Source organism: Alosa sapidissima, chromosome 3 (assembly GCF_018492685.1).
Source record: "Alosa sapidissima isolate fAloSap1 chromosome 3, fAloSap1.pri, whole genome shotgun sequence".
Classification (NCBI taxonomy): Eukaryota; Metazoa; Chordata; class Actinopteri; order Clupeiformes; family Clupeidae; genus Alosa; species Alosa sapidissima.
The window spans coordinates 16,722,184-16,738,555 of NC_055959.1; the positions used below are offsets into that span (position 1 = coordinate 16,722,184).

The window sequence follows — 16,372 nt, forward strand, 5'->3', positions numbered from 1 at the left end:
GATATGAGCCTACTTGATGTGATTGTTGATTGGATTGGATTGAATTGGACTGGATTGGATTGGATTGGGATTGGACTGGACTGAATTGGACAGGACTGGACTGGATTGGATTGGAATGGACTGGATTGGATTGGATTGGGATTGCTGAGATATGAGCCTACTTGATGTGATTGTTGATTGGATTGGATTGAATTGGACTGGATTGGATTGGGATTGGACTGGACTGAATTGGACAGGATTGGATTGGAATGGAATGGACTGGATTGGATTGGATTTGGATTGCTGAGATATGAGCCTACTTCATGTGATTGTTGATTGGATTGGATTGAATTGGATTGGATTGGACTGGACTGGATTGGGATTGGGATTGCAGAGATATGAGCCTACTTCATGTGATTGTTGATTGGATTGGATTTAATTAGACTGCATTGGATTGGACTGGACTGGATTGGATTTGATTGGACTGGATTGGGATTGCTGAGATATGAGACTACTTCATGTGATTGTTGATTGGATTGGATTGAATTGGACTGGATTGGATTGGATTGGGATTGGACTGGACTGAATTGGACAGGACTGGACTGGATTGGATTGGATTGGAATGGACTGGATTGGATTGGATTGGGATTGCTGAGATATGAGCCTACTTGATGTGATTGTTGATTGGATTGGATTGAATTGGACTGGATTGGATTGGGATTGGACTGGACTGAATTGGACAGGATTGGATTGGAATGGAATGGACTGGATTGGATTGGATTTGGATTGCTGAGATATGAGCCTACTTCATGTGATTGTTGATTGGATTGGATTGAATTGGATTGGATTGGACTGGACTGGATTGGGATTGGGATTGGGATTGCAGAGATATGAGCCTACTTCATGTGATTGTTGATTGGATTGGATTTAATTGGACTGCATTGGATTGGACTGGACTGGATTGGATTTGATTGGACTGGATTGGGATTGCTGAGATATGAGACTACTTCATGTGATTGTTGATTGGATTGGATTGAATTGGACTGGATTGGATTGGATTGGGATTGGACTGGACTGAATTGGACAGGACTGGACTGGATTGGATTGGATTGGAATGGACTGGATTGGATTGGATTGGGATTGCTGAGATATGAGCCTACTTGATGTGATTGTTGATTGGATTGGATTGAATTGGACTGGATTGGATTGGGATTGGACTGGACTGAATTGGACAGGATTGGATTGGAATGGAATGGACTGGATTGGATTGGATTTGGATTGCTGAGATATGAGCCTACTTCATGTGATTGTTGATTGGATTGGATTGAATTGGATTGGATTGGACTGGACTGGATTGGGATTGGGATTGCAGAGATATGAGCCTACTTCATGTGATTGTTGATTGGATTGGATTTAATTGGACTGCATTGGATTGGACTGGACTGGATTGGATTTGATTGGACTGGATTGGGATTGCTGAGATATGAGACTACTTCATGTGATTGTTGATTGGATTGGATTGAATTGGACTGGACTGGACTGGATTGTACTGGACTGGACTGGACTGGACTGGATTGGACTGGATTGGATTGGACTGGATTGGACTGGACTGGATTAGATTTGATTGGACTGGATTGGGATTGCTGAAATATGAACCTACTTCATGTGATTGTTGATTGGATTGGATTGAATTGGACTGGATTGGATTGGGATTGGACTGGACAGAATTGGACAGGATTGGATTGGATTGGACTGGATTGGGATTGCTGAGATATGAGACTACTTCATGTGATTGTTGATTGGATTGGATTGAATTGGACTGGACTGGACTGGATTGTACTGGACTGGACTGGACTGGACTGGATTGGATTGGATTGGATTGGACTGGATTGGACTGGACTGGATTAGATTTGATTGGACTGGATTGGGATTGCTGAAATATGAACCTACTTCATGTGATTGTTGATTGGATTGGATTGAATTGGACTGGATTGGATTGGGATTGGACTGGACAGAATTGGACAGGATTGGATTGGATTGGATTGGATCGGATTGGAATGGACTGGACTGGACTGGATTGGATTGGATTGGGATTGCTGAGATATGAGCCTACTTCATGTGATTGTTGATTGGATTGGATTGAATTGGACTGGACTGGACTGGATTGGATTGTACTGGACTGGATTGGATTGAATTGGACTGGACTGGATTGGATTGGGATTGGACTGGACTGAATAGGACAGGACTGGATTGGATTGGAATGGACTGGATTGGATTGGCATTGCTGAGATATGAGCCTACTTCAAGTGATTGTTGATTGGATTGGATTGAATTGGACTGGACTGGACTAGATTGGATTGTACTGGACTGGATTGGATTGGATTGGATTGGACTGGATTGGACTGGACTGGATTAGATTTGATTGGACTGGATTGGGATTGCTGAGGTATGAGCCTACTTCATGTGATTGTTGATTGTATGGGATTGAATTGGACTGGATTGGATTGGATTGGGATTGGATTTGGATTGTTGAGATATGAGCCTACTTCATGTGATTGTTGATTGGATTGGATTGAATTGGATTGGGATTGGGTCTTGAGTCCATGTACAAAGTTTGGTTTCAATCCATGAAAGCGTTAGTAAGATATGAGCCTAATTCAAGTCATAGTTTTCCCTAGTGGTCAAAAGACACCAAATGTATTGTAGCTATTCAGGATGTGTTCATGAGTCCACGTCCCAAGTTTGGTGTTGATACGAGAAAGTCTTGCTAATTATAGCACCCCTAGTGGTCAAAAGTCACCAAATTTATTGTGCGTCCTCAGGTTGTGACCACTAGTCCACGTACTAAGTTTGAGGTTGATGCTAGAAAGTATTGCTAATTATAGCGCCCCTAGTGGTCGTCAAAGTACACTAAATGTTTTGTGTGTCCTCAGGATGGGGTCCCAAGTCTATGAATCAAGTTTGGTTTTGATATGTGAAAGCGTTGCTGAGATAGAAGCTAACTTCCTGTAACTCTAGCGCCCCCCTAGTGGTCGAAGGTCACCAAATTGATTGTGTGTCCTCAGGGAGGGGTTCCAAGTCCATATACCAAGTTTGGTTTTGATATGTGAAAGTGTTGCTGAGATATGAGCCTACTTCCTGTGATTATAGCGCCCCCATAGTGGTCAAAAGTCACCAAATTTATTGAGCATTCTCCTAATTGGGTCCTGAGCCCATGTACCGAGTTTGGTTTTGATACGTGAAAGCTTGGCGGAGATAACATTTCACTTCCTGTTTGGAGGCTTCGCCGCCAATTTCGATTGGTCGTCATGGCTGACTTGTTTTGAATAAAGGTCCAAAAAGCAATGTGTTTGTGACGGTTGGTCTGAAGATCATCTGTGTCAAGTTTCGTGAAAATTGGATGAAGTTTGTGACCTGTGAAAACTTTTAAGTGTTTTTGATGAAATCCAATATGGCGGTCCAATCAATTATGTTAATGTCAAAAGTTGAGATGTGACAGCCTAAGGACCTCCCAAAGTATTGATAGAGATCACTAATATGTTTTAATTTCAAACACATCACCCCATACAGGCCAAAACGTAGTTTTGTTAATTATAGCGCCACCTGTAGGTCAAAAGTCATGAAATTTATTGAGCCTCCTCTTAATTGGGTCCTGAGCCCATGTAGTGAGTTTGGTTTTGATATGTGAAAGCCTTGCCGAGATCTGAGTTCACTTCCTTTTTGGCGGCTTTGCCGCCAATTTTGATTGGTCGTGACTGGCGACCAGCTTTGAGTATGAGTGTCAAAGGCAATGTAATTATGAGACATGGTCTGAAGATCATCTGTGTCAAGTTTCGTGAAAATTGGATGAAGTTTGTGACCTGTGAAAACTTTTAAGTGTTTTTGATGAAATCCAATATGGCGGTCCAATCAATTATGTTAATGTCAAAAGTTGATATGTGTCAGCCTAAGGACCTCCCAAAGTATTAACAGAGAGCACTAATATGTTTTAATTTCAAACACATCACCCCATAGAGGCCAAAACGTAGTTTTGTTAATTATAGCGCCACCTGTAGGTCAAAAGTCATGAAATTTATTGAGCCTCCTCCTAATTGGGTCCTGAGTCCATGTACTGAGTTTGGTTTTGATATGTGAAAGCCTTGCCGAGATCTGAGTTCACTTCCTGTTTGGCGGCTTTGCCGCCAATTTTGATTGGTCGTGACTGGCGACCAGTTGTGAGTATGGGTGTCAAAGGCAATGCAATTATGAGGCATGGTCTGAAGATCATCTGTGCCAAGTTTCGTGAAAATTGGATGAAGTTTGTGACCTATGAAAACTTTTAAGAGTTTTTGATGAAATCCAATATGGCGGAGGTCCAATATGGCGGAAAGTAATGTAATAGGAGTCAGTGAACTCAGGTCGGTCCAGGGGTTCCAACTGTATATGGATGTTCAAAATTGGACATACGGTTGAAAAGTTAAGTGCATGGATGCAACGCCAACTTTGAGACATTGGTGGCGCTAGACTGCCTGGGGTTCAGACTTGAAAATTTGTGAAATGGAATATGGGAAGGTATGGAATGAATGTGCCAAATTTCACAACTTTTTACTGTACGGTTCTATGGGCTGCCATAGACTTCAATGGCAGCGGAAAGATGTGTAATAATAATAATAAATATAGCTGCAAGCAGCAATGAGGGGGCCAAGCAGAGAGATCAGCAGGCCAGATTTGCCATGTAAGTCAATGCTGTTGCATCAGACATACAGCCTTAAGCAGTCACAGCAAGTTCCATGCCATACAACCCAAGATTGGCTGAGTTACAAGGTCAAGTTTCACATCAAAACATAACTGATTTTGTGGGGCTGAACCAGGGCTGAGTGTCGCCGCCCCCTCCCCCAGCCAGCCCACCGCCGCAACCGCCCCTGCCCGTCCCACCCCACCCCACCCTTGCACGCACGCATTAGAATTAACTGGATGGAACTCGCTGTCATCAGTTTCACATCAAAAATAAAAGATTGACTGAGATATGATCACACTTGCTGTGATTTAAACATAGAGGTCAACAATTGATGTCATAGGGTGTGTTGAACTCGGCTTGGCCCAAGGATTCCAATGATACCTCATTTTGCCATTCGGGTCAACAGGTCAAAAGTTACGTCCGTAAACACAAGTCCAACTTTGGCCTGTTGGTGGCGCTAGAGCGCTTGAGGTGCCGGCATGAAACTTGGTGAAATGAATTATTGGACTGTCCCCAATTAGTGTGCAAAATTGTATAACTTTTTACCAGATGGTTCTATGGGCTGCCATTGACTTCCATTGCAAAATAATGCGCATCAGCAACTACTGGCCAAAATGCATTTTTGTCAATTACGGTGGCCCCTAGAGGTCAAATGTCACCAAATTTCTTGAGCGTCCTCCCGATGGGGTCTGAGGTACATGTACTAAATTTGGTTTTGATACATGAAAGCGTTGCTGAGATATGAAATCACTTCCTGTTTGGCGGCTTCGCCGCAAATTTCGATTGGCTGTTACAGGCGAACGCTTCTGTCAATTGTTCCAGAAAAAAATACACTGATAAGGCATGGTCTGAAGATGGTCTCTGCCAATTTTGGTGAGGATCAGCTGAAATTTGTGACTTGCGAATACTTATTCATGTTTTTGATTAAATCCAATATGGCGACCAAATCAATTACGATGACATAACAAGTTGGCTTGGGTCGGCCTAAGGACCTTCCACAGTATTGTCAGACACAACTAGTGCATTTTAATTCTAAGCACAACAGCAGCTACAGGCCAATAGGCATATTTCTTAATTACAGCGCCCCCTAGAGGTCAAAGGTCACCAGATTTTTTGAGTGCCCTACTGATGGGGTTATAAGTCCATGTACTAAGTTTGGTTATGACAGCTGAAAGGGTTGCTGAGATATGAGCTCACTTCCTGTTTGGCGGCTTCGCCGCATATTTCGTTTGGCTGTTACGGGCAAACAGTTTTAGTTCCGAAGATGAAAATCGATAACTTTTGTGCGGCTTGGTCTGAAGATGTTATGTGCTAAGTTTCGTGAAAATCGGACAAACTATGTGAGGCGTGAAACTTTTTAAAGGTTTTTGACAAAATCCAAAATGGCGGAAAATCCATCATGGCGGAAAATGACGTCATAGGGTGCGTTGAACTCGGCTTGGTCCAAGGATTCCAACGGTACCTCATTTTTGACAATCGGCCATACGGGCCAAAAGTTACGTGCGTTAATGCAAGTCCAACTTTGGCCTGTTGGTGGCGCTAGAGCGGTCAAGGTGCCAACATGAAACTTGGTGAAATTAATCATGAGACTGTCCCCAATCAGTGTGCCAAATTTCACAACTTTTTACCAGACGGTTCTATGGGCTGCCATAGACTTCCATGGCGGAATAATAATAATAATAAGAAAACTAACAAACACAATGGGTGCCTTCGCAGCTTCGCTGCTTGGCCCCCAAATATAGCTGCAAGCAGCAATGAGGGGGCCAAGCAGTGAGATCAGCAGGCCAGATTTGACATGCAACTCAATGCCGTGGCATCAGGCATATAGCATTAAGCAGTCACAACAAGTTCCATGTCAAACAACCCAAGATTGGCTGAGTTACAAGGTCAAGTTTCACATCAAAACATAACTGATTTTGTGTGGCTGAACCAGGGCTGAGTGTCGCCGCCCCCTCACCCAGCCAGCCCACCGCCGCAACCGTCCCTGCCCGTCCCACCCCGCCCCACCCTTGCACGCACGCATTAGAATTAACTGGATGGAACTCGCTGTCATCAGTTTCACGTCAAAAATAAAAGATTGACTGAGATATGATCACACTTGCTGTGATTTAAACATAGAGGTCAACAATTGACGTCATAGGGTGTGTTGAACTCGGCTTGGCCCAAGGATTCCAATGATACCTCATTTTGCCATTCGGGTCAACAGGTCAAAAGTTACGTCCGTAAACACAAGTCCAACTTTGGCCTGTTGGTGGCGCTAGAGCGCTTGAGGTGCCGGCATGAAACTTGGTGAAATGAATTATTGGACTGTCCCCAATTAGTGTGCAAAATTGTATAACTTTTTACCAGACGGTTCTATGGGCTGCCATTGACTTCCATTGCAAAATAATGCGCATCAGCAACTACTGGCCAAAATGCATTTTTGTCAATTACGGTGGCCCCTAGAGGTCAAATGTCACCAAATTTCTTGAGCGTCCTCCCGATGGGGTCTGAGGTACATGTACTAAATTTGGTTTTGATACATGAAAGCGTTGCTGAGATATGAAATCACTTCCTGTTTGGCGGCTTCGCCGCAAATTTTGATTGGCTGGTACAGGCCAAAGCTTCTGTCAATTGTTCCAGAAAGCAATGCACTCATCAGGCATGGTCTGAAGATGGTCTCTACCAATTTTGGTGAAGAACAGATGAAATTTGTGACCTGCGAAATGTTGTACGTGTTTTTGATTAAATTCAATATGGCGGCCGAATCAATTACGATGACATCACAAGTTCGCTTGGGTCGGCCTAAGGACCTTCAACAGTAGTAGCAGACACCACTAGTGGGTTTCAATTCTAAGCACAACTACTGCTACAGGCCAAAAGGCATGTTTCTTAATTACAGCGCCCCCTAGAGGTCAAAGGTCACCAAATTTGTTGAGCGTCCCCCTGATTGGGTCCTGAGTCCATGGACTAAGTTTGGTTATGATAGATCAATGGGTTGCTGAGATATGAGCTCACTTCCTGTTTGGCGGCTTTGCCGCAAATTTCGATTGGCTGTTACGCACGAACGGTTTTAGTTCCGAAGACAAAACACCACAACTTTTGTTAGGCTTGGTCTGAAGATCATGTATGTCAAGTTTGGTGACGATCGGACAAAATTTGTGACCTGTGAAAAATTAGTTTCACTTTCACTAAAATCCAATATGGCGGAAAATCCATCATGGCGGAAAATGACGTCATAGGGTGCGTTGAACTCTGCTTGGTCCAAGGATTCCAACGGTACCTGATTTTTCAAAATCGGATCAACAGTTCAATAGTTACGTGCGTGAACGTACGTCCAACTTTGGCCTGTTGGTGGCGCTAGAGCGCTGGAGGTGCCGGCATGAAACTTGGTGCAATTAATTATTGGCCTGTCCCCAATCAGTGTGCCAAATTTCACAACTTTTTACCAGACGGTTCTATGGGCTGCCATAGACTCCCATGGCGGAAGAAAGATGTTAAATAATAATAATAAATATAGCTGCAAGCAGCAATGAGGGGGCCAAGCAGGCAGTTCAGCAGTCCAGAAGTCCAGATTTGCCATGCAACTCAATGCCGTGGCATCAGGCATATAGCATTAAGCAGTCACAACAAGTTCCATGTCAAACAACCCAAGATTGGCTGAGTTACAAGGTCAAGTTTCACATCAAAACATAACTGATTTTGTGTGGCTGAACCAGGGCTGAGTGTCGCCGCCCCCTCACCCAGCCAGCCCACCGCCGCAACCGCCCCTGCCCGTCCCACCCCGCCCCACCCTTGCACGCACGCATTAGAATTAACTGGATGGAACTCGCTGTCATCAGTTTCACATCAAAAATAAAAGATTGACTGAGATATGATCACACTTGCTGTGATTTAAACATAGAGGTCAACAATTGACGTCATAGGGTGTGTTGAACTTGGCTTGGCCCAAGGATTCCAATGATACCTCATTTTGCCATTCGGGTCAACAGGTCAAAAGTTACGTCCGTAAACACAAGTCCAACTTTGGCCTGTTGGTGGCGCTAGAGCGCTTGAGGTGCCGGCATGAAACTTGGTGAAATGAATTATTGGACTGTCCCCAATTAGTGTGCAAAATTGTATAACTTTTTACCAGACGGTTCTATGGGCTGCCATTGACTTCCATTGCAAAATAATGCGCATCAGCAACTACAGGCCAAAATACATTTTTGCCAATTACAGAGCCCCCTAGAGGTCAAAGGTCACCAAATTTCTTGAACGTCCTCCTGGTTGGTCCTGAGGGCCATGTACTAAGTTTGGTTTTGATACATGAAAGCGTTGCTGAGATATGAGCTCACTTCCTGTTTGGCGGCTTCGCCGCAAATTTCGATTGGCTGTTACAGGCGAACGCTTCGGTCAATTGTTCCAGAAAAAAATACACTGATAAGGTATGGTCTGAAGATGGTCTCTGCCAATTTTGGTGAGGATCAGCTGAAATTTGTGACTTGCGAATACTTATTCATGTTTTTGATTAAATCCAATATGGCGACCAAATCAATTACGATGACATCACAAGTTGGCTTGGGTCGGCCTAAGGACCTTCCACAGTATTGTCAGACACAACTAGTGCGTTTTAATTCTAAGCACAACAGCAGCTACAGGCCAATAGGCATATTTCTTAATTACAGCGCCCCCTAGAGGTCAAAGGTCACCAGATTGTTTGAGTGCCCTACTGATGGGGTTATAAGTCCATGTACTAAGTTTGGTTATGACAGATGAAAGGGTTTCTGAGATATGAGCTCACTTCCTGTTTGGCGGCTTCGCCGCATATTTCGTTTGGCTGTTACGGGCAAACAGTTTTAGTTCCGAAGATGAAAATCGATAACTTTTGTGCGGCTTGGTCTGAAGATGTTATGTGCTAAGTTTCGTGAAAATCGGACAAACTATGTGAGGCGTGAAACTTTTTAAAGGTTTTTGACAAAATCCAAAATGGCGGAAAATCGATCATGGCGGAAAATGACGTCATAGGGTGCGTTGAACTCGGCTTGGTCCAAGGATTCCAACGGTACCTCATTTTTGACAATCGGCCATACGGGTCAAAAGTTACGTGCGTGAACGCAAGTCCAACTTTGGCCTGTTGGTGGCGCTAGAGCGGTCAAGGTGCCAACATGAAACTTGGTGAAATTAATCATGAGACTGTCCCCAATCAGTGTGCCAAATTTCACAACTTTTTACCAGACGGTTCTATGGGCTGCCATAGACTTCCATGGCGGAATAATAATAATAATAAGAAAACTAACAAACACAATGGGTGCCTTCGCAGCTTCGCTGCTTGGCCCCCAAATATAGCTGCAAGCAGCAATGAGGGGGCCAAGCAGTGAGATCAGCAGGCCAGATTAACCATGTAAATCAATGCCGTTGCATCAGACATATAGCCTTAAGCAGTCACAGCAAGTTCCATGCCATACAACCCAAGATTGGCTGTGTTACAAGGTCAAGTTTCACATCAAAACATAACTGATTTTGTGGAGCTGAACCAGGGCTGAGTGTCGCCGCCCCCTCCCCCAGCCAGCCCACCGCCACAACCGCCCCTGCCCATCCCACCCGCCCCACTCTTGCACGCACGCATTAGAATGAACTGGATGGAACTTGCTGTCATCAGTTTCTCATCAAAAATAAAAGATTGACTGAGATATGATCACACTTGCTGTGATTTAAACACAGAGGTCAAAAATTGACGTCATAGGGTGAGTGGGGGTGTGAACTCGGCTTGGCCCAAGGATTCCAATGATACCTCATTTTGCCATTCGGGTCAACAGGTCAAAAGTTACGTCCGTGAACACAAGTCCAACTTTGGCCTGTTGGTGGCGCTAGAGCGCTTGAGGTGCCGGCATGAAACTTGGTGACATTAATCATGGGACTGTCCCTTATCAGTGTGCCAAATTTCACAACTTTTCACCAGACGGTTCTATGGGCTGCCATTGACTTCCATTGCAAAATAATGCGCATCAGCAACTACTGGCCAAAATGCATTTTTGTCAATTACGGAGCCCCCTAGAGGTCAAATGTCACCAAATTTCTTGAGCGTCCTCCCGATGTGGTCTGAGGTACATGTACTAAGTTTGGTTTTGATACATGAAAGCGTTGCTGAGATATGAAATCACTTCCTGTTTGGCGGCTTCGCCGCAAATTTTGATTGGCTGGTACAGGCCAAAGCTTCTGTCAATTGTTCCAGAAAGCAATGCACTCATCAGGCATAGTCTGAAGATGGTCTCTGCCAATTTTGGTGAGGATCCGCTGAAATTTGTGACCTGCGAAAACTTGTACGTATTTTTGATTAAATCCAATATGGCGGCCGAATCAATTACGATGACATCACAAGTTGGCTTGGGTCGGCCTAAGGACCTTCAACAGTAGTACCAGACACCACTAGTGGGTTTTAATTCTAAGCACAACTGCTGCTACAGGCCAAAAGGCATGTTTCTTAATTACAGCGCCCCCTAGAGGTCAAAGGTCACCAGATTTATTGAGCGTCCCCCTGATTGGGTCCTGAGTCCATGAACTAAGGTTGGTTATGATAGATCAATGGGTTGCTGAGATATGAGCTCACTTCCTGTTTGGCGGCTTCGCCGCAAATTTCGATTGGATATTACGGGTGAACGGTCATAGTTCCGGAGACAAAACACCACAACTTTTGTGAGGCTTGGTCTGAAGATCATGTATGTCAAGTTTGGTGACGATCGGACAAAATTTGTGACCTGTGAAAAATTAGTTTCACTTTCACTAAAATCCAATATGGCGGAAAATCCATCATGGCGGAAAATGACGTCATAGGGTGCGTTGAACTCGGCTTGGGCCAAGGATTCCAACGGTACCTCATTTTTCAAAATCGGATCAACAGGTCAAAAGTTACGTGCGTGAACGCACGTCCAAATTTGGCCTGTTGGTGGCGCTAGAGCGCTCGTGGTGCGGACTCGAAACTTGGTGAAATTAATTCTGGGACGCAGCCTAATTAGTGTGCCAAATTTCACAACTTTTCACCAGACGGTTCTATGGGCTGCCATAGACTTCAATGGCAGAGGAATAATAATAATAAGAAAACTAACAATAACAATGGGTGCCTTCGCAGCTTCGCTGCTTGGCCCCCAATAATAAGAAATCATAGAAAAACAATGGGGCTTCGCAGCTTCGCTGCTTGGCCCCCAATAAGAAAAGGTAGAATCACTAGGGGTTGCCGCGCAGCTTCGCTGCTTGGCCCCCAATAAGAACAAATAGAAACACAATGGTTGCCTCGCAGCTTCGCTGCTTGGCCCCCAATAATAAGAACAAATAGAAAAACAATGGGTGCCTTCGCAGCTTCGCTGCTTGGCCCCCAATAATAGGAAAAGCTAGAAACACAATGGGTGCCTTCGCAGCTTCGCTGCTTGGCCCCCAATAAATGTAAGCACTGTGGCAGTAGTAATGCAATATTTAGAAAATGTAGGCTACTCTTGTACTCTTGATACTCAAGTACTTTTAAAAACAAGTACTTTAGTACTTTTACTTAAGTAGACATCTGACTGTTGTCTTTTTACTTGTACTTGAGTAAAATTTAGCAAAGGGTATCTGTACTTTCACTCAAGTAATGAAGCTGTGTACTCTGTCCGCCTCTGGTAAAGTGCCAAATTATAAGAGACCACTCCCTCAAATAAATTGTGCCCCAAACAAGGAGGCAGACCTGGATTAGACACATGGAAGTGTTTGAGGCTGTTGCAGACAGAATCAAATTTTATTCCATTGACAATAGGCTGGCCATCAGCTGCAAAACACTTTCCTTGTAATTTTCAACTGTCCTTTTTTTTTTAACATGGCAAAAATCGATTTTTTAAGGCTATTGACAGCATGTTCTGATTTACAGGATAACAAAAGTAGATATCCATAAATCCCTCTGTAATGTTCCCCCCACCTAATTTCTTAACTCAATGAAAACCTAATTTTGAACCTGGTTGTATCCAATGGTCAGATTTCGTGTTTTAAAATGTATGCAAATTAGCGCATATTTAATTAGATAATGCATACTTTGAATATGCAAACATTAAATTACAGAAAAATTGTAATACATTTTTTTTCTCATATTAATGTATGTAATCAACTGGGGAAGTTTCATAGTGATATCTGCTTGTCCAAAGAAGCGAAAGTCTTCGTTCCTGCATTGGATCAACACATGATCGATTGTGGGGTAATATGTCACAAAGTGTCATATAGACAGCCAGGATTTTATGCTTTCCACAAGCAGATCCAAGAGGGTTTGTTACTATAGACAGGGATGAAGGGTCTTTTTTCAGCAGAAAAAAAAGCAGAGGCGCACTCAAGGGCTTGATTCTAATACAAATTTGTATTGAGAGCCGAGGTTTTTTCAACAAGTCTACAGACAATAAACTGGGAAACAAACGTTTCGGGCTTAGCCCTTTATCAATGTCTCCATTATCTCTCAGACAGGGTCTTTTTTCAGCAAAACATTCTCTGTAATGACTTTTCCATCTATCACATCCGCCAAAACATCACTCTTACAATCAGACATCAGGCCTTCTTTAATCTTGGTTTGTCTATACTGCTCTTTGACGATTTCCTGGGTGAGGACAGCCTTTAGGGTCTCCTTGATTGGAACATACTGAAAATACTGTTCAATGCCAACTGCGTCAAAACCCAAATACATCTGCATGGGTTAAACATAATTGAATGCTTTCATGAAAAAAGTTTTTCGAGTCTGGTCTGATCTAAGAGGTCCTTCATGGCACTGTTTACAAATATCCTCTTTGAGCACATCATTGAGAACCTGATTGATTTCAGTGTTAGACAGGTTCAACGTCATTTTTTCTTTAAGTTTTGGCATTAGATATGTCATGCCAGCATTGTGAACCTCTTGATATTCTTTTAGGATAGTTTAAATGGTAGTAGCTGGGATCAACAATTTGGCTTGCATTTTCAGGTAAAAAAGAGCCAAGTTTTTCAAGAACTGTGCATCATCAGGCATCACATCCTCCTCAACTGAAACCTCACTGACTATTTCATTAGACATGCAGGGCTCCTCTGGTTGGCTAGCAGGTGTACTGTGACTGGATGTTTTATAGTCAATTAATTTGTGGCACCTACTAAGATGAGAGGTGAAACTTGACTTAACCCTAAAGTATTTCTTACAACCTGTGTATGGGCAGTTTACCTTCCTACCATCCACAATATGACACTTCAAGTGTGCACACATCCCTGGGTTGTGTCTTAGCTTCAGTTTCACTTTTGTCATGGTGATGTCTATACATGTGGGATCTAAATGACTGAAGTTTCTTGAAACTGTAGGAGCATTGAGATACACCACATGCATACCAGTAATTAGCCATATAGAGTACTAAAGTGTGACATCATGTTTCCGTGGCAACCAATTTTCTGTTCTACACAAACCAAATTAACAACGTGAAATACTATGCCAGACCAAAGTTTTATAGAAAAGGAAAGTTTCTTTTGCAAATTGATAAGCCGCTATCGGCATGGTGCAATGCTTCCTGAATGCAATCATCAGTCAGAGTCTCATAGCCTACTTGTCGATTTTTTTTTCAGGTTTGTAAATAAATTCCATTTTTTTTTTTTAAAAAGTGTCAAAAAGCCACCCCGGTTGACAGTAATAACATAATGTAATCAGAACATATTAAGCAAATTTCCTGTTACGTTTTAATACCCCGGAAAAATACATAAAAGCCCCCACATGTTTCGATCTAGTGATTTTCACCTCTTGAAATTGATTCATTCTAGTTTTAAAAGAAGAACACAGCGAAGCAATGAAAAAAGGCCATCTCTGGTTTGGTTGTTTAGAACAGAAAATCTGGTTGCCAGGACAACGTGACGTTTTCACTTTAGTACTCGATTCCTATGACTTTTTGCGTGTGTAATGAATGTGTGTACAAAAAAGTTGAATAACTGCATGACTTGCAGTTAAAGGTAGCCATACCTTTGTGCCTTGCAGAGAGCCTGTGCCTCTGCCTTGATTGTCCAACTTCAACTTCACTCTGTAGGCAAAGACGAAGGAAGTGAACACATTAGGGCAATAACTTCACTGTCACAACACAAGCTCACTAACAATATAAAACAAATCCACAGAAAGAAAAAAATCAGTGTGTGATTAAATTCAAGTTTTAATGTCACAGCAAAAATCACTGAGTGGTGGTGGTGGATAAACTTGAATTACGTCTAGTGAGAATAGCCTAATCAGATACACTATACTAGCTTAATCAGATACATTATATTCTTTGAAATATTGAATATTGATCGATATCGAAGTATAAAGCGTAGGTTATCATTGTTTTTCACAAGATTTCGGATAGGTCTGCGACCATGCCTAATGAATTAGCCTAATCTAGCCTGTTCTCTCCTCTCACTGGCTAAAAAAACATATGCACAATCATTTTTCGACCTAATGTCGAATGGCAAAAGAATAGCAATGTAAAGGAAAGCATTTGCAAGCGGCAATGATGAACGTTGGTTAAATGCGTCAAAGCATTTTAATGTTCACGTATCAATGCTAGCTACCTGCTGCTGACTTGACCTAACGTTATTTAGGCTGGTGCTAAGTAAGTGGTAATGTGAAAGCTACTGAACTTAGTTTAGCTGTGGACGATTTACGTGCTTGCTTTAAGTGAACAGTATCTGTGGCGTGAAACTTCAACAGTGGCTTACCTTATGTAACGTGTTTAACGTGTTTGTTGGTCCTGAACCTGAGTGAGAGCAGAGTTACAGCAAATAGAATCTCGTTGTACAGTAAACATGAAATGTACCGTAAACTACTGTACAATAATCCCGCCTTGCAAATATTACCCAAGATGCAATATCAGCTCCAGTACTGTGCAGTAATATTGTATAATTCTGTAGGACTTTTGATGTTCTGTACTGTAAAAGCTACAGCCATTTCTCCAGCTAAAATGACCAGCTTGAGGTGGTAAGACAAGCAAAACCAGCTAAATTACCATCATAATTGAAGGGTGGTCAAACAAGCTGGTCAACCAGCAAAACACCTTAGAAAAACACAAGAGAAAACCACCAGCAAACCGACTTAGTTGTTATAGTCTGTCCTATGTAAATATTTGTGACCTGACAGACAGGAAAGTCAGGATGAGAAAGATGTACGGTGCACAGCTCTGACCCACAGACCTTGACAGTCCCGCCCACAGCCGATTCCGGAAGTAAGAATCCAATACAATTTCTCCATTGACAATTGGGGTTTCTTCCCCCAAGCTGTCCAGTACCTAAATGGCACTGTTTAAGCACTTTTTATTGAGTATACCGCACTTTCCCTGTAGAGAATACCACTTCTTCCCTATCTGCAATAACCCCCTGACATCTTGAATGTATTGTTTCTTGTCTGTTACTGTTTTTGGTAGGTTGTTCTGTGTCAGTTTGTGTGTTTCAATAAGGATACACTGCATGTTAGGCTAGCCTACATTAACCAATAACACACAATTTGTAAATAAGCGGGTCGGGTATCATTTTGTCTTATTAATAATAGGTTTGAGTGCGGTCAGGTTCATTCAAATATCAGGCTATGTTTTCTTTACAGCCTACTGTCACAATGCCTGTCAACATAAAAAAAAAACATTGAAACATATCCACTGTCTTGCAATCAACCCCCTCCACACACAATAATGTGTAGCTTTGTAGTTTTGAAATAGAAAATAGTGCTGCCTTGCACATTGT

At 42.7% G+C, this 16,372-nt stretch overlaps 1 protein-coding gene and 1 long non-coding RNA gene across 3 annotated transcripts in view; one reads left to right on the plus strand and one right to left on the minus strand.

Moving 5' to 3' along the window:
- The window catches only part of LOC121705233, a 116,228-nt gene extending 100,150 nt beyond the window's left edge, over positions 1-16,078 (minus strand). Inside the window, exons 1-3 of one of the 2 annotated variants that reach the window (XR_006030740.1) lie at positions 15,497-16,078; positions 15,359-15,396; positions 14,634-14,691 (exon numbers count right to left, since the gene is read on the minus strand). This is a non-coding gene — a long non-coding RNA (uncharacterized LOC121705233). Of the gene's footprint in view, positions 1-14,633; positions 14,692-15,358 lie in introns of both variants that reach the window. The other variant, XR_006030739.1, reaches the window with a different exon arrangement.
- Positions 1-16,372, plus strand: part of LOC121705228 (adenosine receptor A1-like) — a 119,178-nt gene that overhangs the window by 100,419 nt on the left and 2,387 nt on the right. The window lies entirely within an intron of this gene.